A 6000-nucleotide genomic window follows, 5' to 3' on the forward strand; every position below is an offset into this window, starting at 1 on the left:
TCATGATTTTTCAAAAAATCTATTTCATCTCAAGTCACAATAGAAAATTTTAATGTCTGATTTCAGCCATTGGCCACGTAAGTAAGAAAGTAAATATTTGTTTAAAAATGAATTTTTCTCACAATTCAGTCACTAAGTGAATAAGCACAGTCTTTATGAATTTATCAATTAAAGAAGAATACCAAATAGAAAAAGCAAGAGTCTAATATATCTGTGTTCATTATTTTAAGAAAAGAGTGGATTTGGATAAATTCACATTCCCACTAGAGTCCTTCCAAAAGGAGGGGTGAGAATATTTTAGAAACATAAATTGCTGGGAATAAAGGGGAAAACAAAACAGTAAGAAATTAGCTGGTATGCAGATTGAGCTTTTCCTATTAGATGCTGTTTTTTATTGTTCATAAGGATACTCCAAAGCAATGAAGGCTTATTCTATTTTCCAAATATATATTTGGAATACACACACACACACACTTATTTACACACAAATACATATATATATATATACACACACACACATATATTTTCACTTCTTAGAGCAGTCTGTACATTTGAAGTCTTAGAAACAAAGTTTTCATATGATATTCTAACTAAATTGAATGACCTAACCACATATTTTGGTAAACTGTAGATACAGGGTATGATAAGATTAAAGGAAGTTTATTTTGCCTATTTGAAGCAAAAACTCTCTCTATGACTATGACCCTGCTAACTTGCTATCATCTTCACTAGTACAAAATCTACAGAAAATTGAGACATGCCTCAACCACAAAACATTGCAATGTTACCATTAGTGTAATACCAATAGATTACACTTTCAGAGCATTTGTAGAGAAACAGAAATTTCAAAATACAATCACATAATTATCTTTGAGAAAATTGGAAAGGAGAATGTTAGACTATAAGTTGAATACATATGAAATAAGGTTAAAGAAAATGCATGTAATATATAGATCCTTTATCCATTTATCTTTTCCAAATATTAATCTCTGTTATCATCTCAGCTCATTTTTAACACCTTATGATATTATAATTTGATAATAATCATCTTGTCTGACATATTATTACATGTTCACTAAGTTTTGTTTTAAAAATCATAAATTTGACAATGCAAAAAACCTCTATGGGCAATCAGATGTGAAGGCATATTAGTTACTGACCGATACCTTCACATGTTTTTAAGTGCATCACCCTTTTAAAAGGTGCACATTTTATATGTATACAAAAAGATAGCCTGCTATTAAAATAACAATTTACTTTGAAAAACATAGATAAGAACTGAAGACTTTTTGAAAAATAGAATTCTATCTAAAATGATTCAGATACGCAGATTGGTTGGCTAAATTCTCTGCAAGTAGTCTTCAATTTTTTATCCAGCTATTTATAGAAAGCTGCAGAAACAGCTGAGCTGACTGAAGTGATGTCACATTTGCTGATGGAATGGTTTGTTCCAGAGCACGCTCAGAGGCTGCATGAGTCTACTTAAGGTTTGGTACGCAACCCTAAGCAGTGAGAAGGTGTAAACATGGGCATTTTTCAGCCCCACCAATCAATATTGCATTGATGACTTTCTACTGACCTTTAACCCCAGGAGGAATACCAGTAGCACTGTACTGAATCTTCCCGACTTCAAGGACTGCATAGCATAAGCTACCAATTTTATAATTGATCAAAAGTCATCTCTGTGAATAAAGCTTGAAATTTCGGGCAACAGCAGGCAATTTTTGAAAGGTCATGGCTGGGTTTTTATTTGCTTGACCTGTGCTTTCAACTTGCATCATAGTTCTTTATAACCACTAAAAGTAGTAAGAAAATTTCAGATTTTTCCTCATGTATTTTTAGTAAGCCTTTGGGCATTTTCACTGTCCCTAAAAGAATATGGTTGCATGGCAACCTTCACAGTTGCTATGGAGACTCCATGTGTAAGCAGCTGCTGCAATCAGCAGTAACTCCAGGCTTGCAGGTTTGTCATTCCAATACATAGGGAGGGGGAACAAATAGGACAGCACATTGCTGTAAAGGGGAAGTCACCTAGATAATGTCACTCACAAACATATGTTCCACAATTATTCTTTCCACTGTTTTATTGCTGCAATTATAGCTAAACTAAGATTACAAAATTATATGGTTTTAATTTGCCTCTATTGACTATGTTCCACTTCCATTAAAATTAAGTCTGAACCCATTTACGTAGAAAACGGTTGACTTTCTGGAAAAAAAAATTTTTTTTTTGCTTTCTCATTTAACATGAACAGGAGAAATAATCAATGTGCATAGAAACCTTTGCACAAAATAAGCGACTTGACCAAAATATAAATTACCCTAACGTGCAAATTGTGGCTCCTGTCCCAAAGTCCCATCTGTATTTCTAATATTTTCAGTTGTGTCAGGATAGACCACAAAGACACCTCAGACCACGCTGATCTGAGCCTTTAAAATGTAAGCAGAAATGCCAGTTAAGCCATCTTAAGCCTCTATGCTTAACTCATCCCATCAAGCTTAGATACTGGAGCATGTGATCCCAATATGAAAGTCTGTAAAAAAGAAAACTTAAGAACAGAGAAGCTAGGAAAATCATCATTGATGATTCTTTCAAACTAATTTTTAATCTAACCCTGGTGAGCCTGGATACTGTAAGAATCCTTGAATACCAAGAAATCTGATAAATTTATTCCATAAAGACAGGATCCCTAAGCCACAAGCACAATATTACTAACTTAGAAATCATTTACAATATAGTATTAGTTGCTCCTCTTTTCCAAAGACAGGTTTAACGTCACCAAATTATTAAGCATTTACTACTCTTACTCTAATATGTCAATTTTTTACTTAGAGATACAATGCTTCTTTGCAGAATACTAAGAATTATCACTAAAAATTGGTATTTTACCTAAGGGCAATGTGATCATTTGCTTTCTAATTTATATGACATAATACTCACTAGCAGACAAGCAAGTAAGCAGTTTTTCTTGTATTTAATTAAATCCTAGTAGCAGCACAGTATTTTGGCTCTACAATATAGGTTGCCAGCTTATTTTAATTTTTAGCTTTTGGGTTTTTAAAATAATCACCAACCCCCAAAAAACAGATTAATTAAACATATTTCTGCACTTATATAAATGGTTTAAAATGCAGTAATGTTAAAATGTACATATAAATACATTAAAATATATCATAGAAAGTGAAAGTGGTAGCCATATTACTTTTAATAGCCTTTTGTAAAACCTTTAGACCTAGGTGGTATCAATTGATAAAATCAATTAACTGCTTTCAATATTATGAATAAAATTATTAATGCCATTTTAAAAAATATGTATCACCTAACAGCTTATATCCAGACATGTCAGAGAAGATATTTCTTCAATGAAATGATAGTATATAAAAATCTGTGTGTATATATATATATATATATACACACACACACACACACAATATTAGCAGCATTATCTTTAAATTAGTAGAATAGCTCATGATAATAATAAAGCATAATTGCCCATTCCAAAAATCCCTACTTAGACACATTTGAAAGGTGAAATTTAAAATAGCATAAAGGTAGTACATCCATATGTTCCTGATTAAAATGTAACACGCACAAAAATTTCAGAAACTTATAATTACCATTGTAATGGATCTAAAAGAGGATACATAACTGCACAGTTCGTGGATCTTTGAAAGAACCAAATGTTAAGTTATCCAGTGTTAGAATGATTCTGTTCATGCTGTTTTCATTTTTTTACCTCTTAATATGTTTTAAACCAAGCATTCATTTTTTTAATTGCAGTACAGTATAAAAATATGTAACCTGTCACAGACCTCATTCACTACCAATTGAATAGACACTCATTTAGGTTTAAAGAACTAAGATACAGCCTACAAATCCTGAAAATAAAATGCTGATAGACCCTTCAGCATACCCACACGAGCAGGTGCTGCTGTAATACACAAACCCAGATAACATTAAGTGACCTATTTTTAAAGCCTGTCCAAGCAAAGCGGTATCAAGAAACTGAATTCTTTGCCCTTTACTTTAATGGTTCCTTGTCATGCAATCTTCAAATCAAAAAGGGTGATCACCACAAAACAAATCCCCAACCTTACACACACAGGAGAATCTTTTGCAGTTCGGTACACCGGTGCTTATGGCCTATTCATTGCAGCTTGTGCTTCACTGAAATGCAGAGCAGAGAACTCACACTCAAACACCAACTTACCGAGCATCTAAAAGCTGATCATTTGGTTAAGAAGAATGTGAAGTCCTATTGGGTTATTGTAAATATTGATTACTCATCAATACATTTTACATTAGCATTAACCATGAAGATTTTACATTTAGAGTTATGGAATAAAAAAACTTTATTTTAACAACAAAAGTTTTAGTTTGCACTTTGTAAGATCAGGAGTTAAACTTGCTATCACTAAACTACTAAGAGCAATGGAGTCTTCATATAATAATAGAATATGTTCCAGTTAGTACAGTAAAGGATGTCCATACAGTTAGAGATGCAAAGTACACTTCAAATGGTTTTCGAATGAAAGAGTCATGAATGTTATTTTCTGTAAAAGTGACATGAATCCATGAAGAAATTATTTGGGTCATTTGAATTCTAAACCCCAGAAATGAGAATGAGAATGCTTTATTTGGCTTGAATAAGAGGAATTAGTTGTGTACACTGAGTATAGTATGCTAGTTTTGACTAAGTCATTTTTCCACAGCTCTCTAAGACCAAAACATTATATTCCACATTCTTTTTGAAAATTTTCAAAGCGATAGACAATTTGAAAGAGTGCAACAAAGACCCATGTATCCTTCACCTTACTGCAACAGCTGTTAACTTTTTTGCAGCATTTTCTCTCTTAGCCAAAAATTGATGAATATTGGCAATACCATATTTCAACCTAAAGTTTATTTTCTTATGATAAAGCATTTGCACCTAAACTGCAAACCTGATGGCATTTCATCCCCCAAATACTTCAGCACGTACCTCCAAAAAGCAAAGGCTTTCTGCTATGTAATCCATGCCACCATTATCACACCCAATAAAGAGAACATTGTTGTGACAGTATGACCTATTATACAGTCTATATTTAAAAGTTCTCCATTTATCTTTGCAACTTATTTTGGGGATGAGATCTGGACCCCAATCAAGGATTATAGATCACACATTGCATTTACTTTTATTTCTCTTTAGCCACCTTAAATCTAGATCAGTTCCTTAGCAATTGTCTCTTGTGTGCATTAAAATTTTTCAAGAGCACATACGAATTGTTAAAATGTCTCACAATTGAAATTTCTCTTTATTGTTTTAACAACTAGATTTAGTGGATATATTTTTGGCGAGGGCACTACAAAGGCAATATTGTATCCATCCATGAAAGATTACCTGATGATAAAGGACTGTGTTTAGCCTCTATCCCTGGTGTGTTCATTTTCTGTTACTAATTTGAATGAATTGCCAGGAAAGTACCATCATTTGCTACTGTCACTGAAAGGATGAAATCTTACAATTCTTTTAAAATAATTTTGTCTATTATTCGTTGGACCTGGATCCCACAGATATTTTCCTTGGAGGACTTATAATGAAAAGGTGGAGTATCTGAACACTTTGTGATTGAATTCCCTTCCCCCAACCCCTGACCTCCTGACAGCTGATGGAATGGCCAGCCTAGAAATAAAGAGTGTATTTCTGAGGAATTTCATAGCACCTTTTACTAAGGCTAGCACCATGGATTCTACCTTTGGAATGCCCACAACAAAGCAAAACCTGAAAATCAGTCACAAAAATTAAAAACAGTTTTCTCACTCTATTCCTGAGAACATAAAAATCGAGAGACTAAACACAATTTTTCACATATAAAAACTTTAATAATTTTAAAAACAGTATTGAATAAACCCATATGAATATATTTCATTGATTGGAAAAAATTGGGAAAATATTTGGTAGAAAATAAAGGAGCTCCAAAAACTGTGAATAATGTCCACTGTAGACCTATTATCAATCT

The sequence above is a fragment of the Tamandua tetradactyla genome, chromosome 6 (assembly GCF_023851605.1).
Source record: "Tamandua tetradactyla isolate mTamTet1 chromosome 6, mTamTet1.pri, whole genome shotgun sequence".
Lineage (NCBI taxonomy): Eukaryota > Metazoa > Chordata > Mammalia > Pilosa > Myrmecophagidae > Tamandua > Tamandua tetradactyla.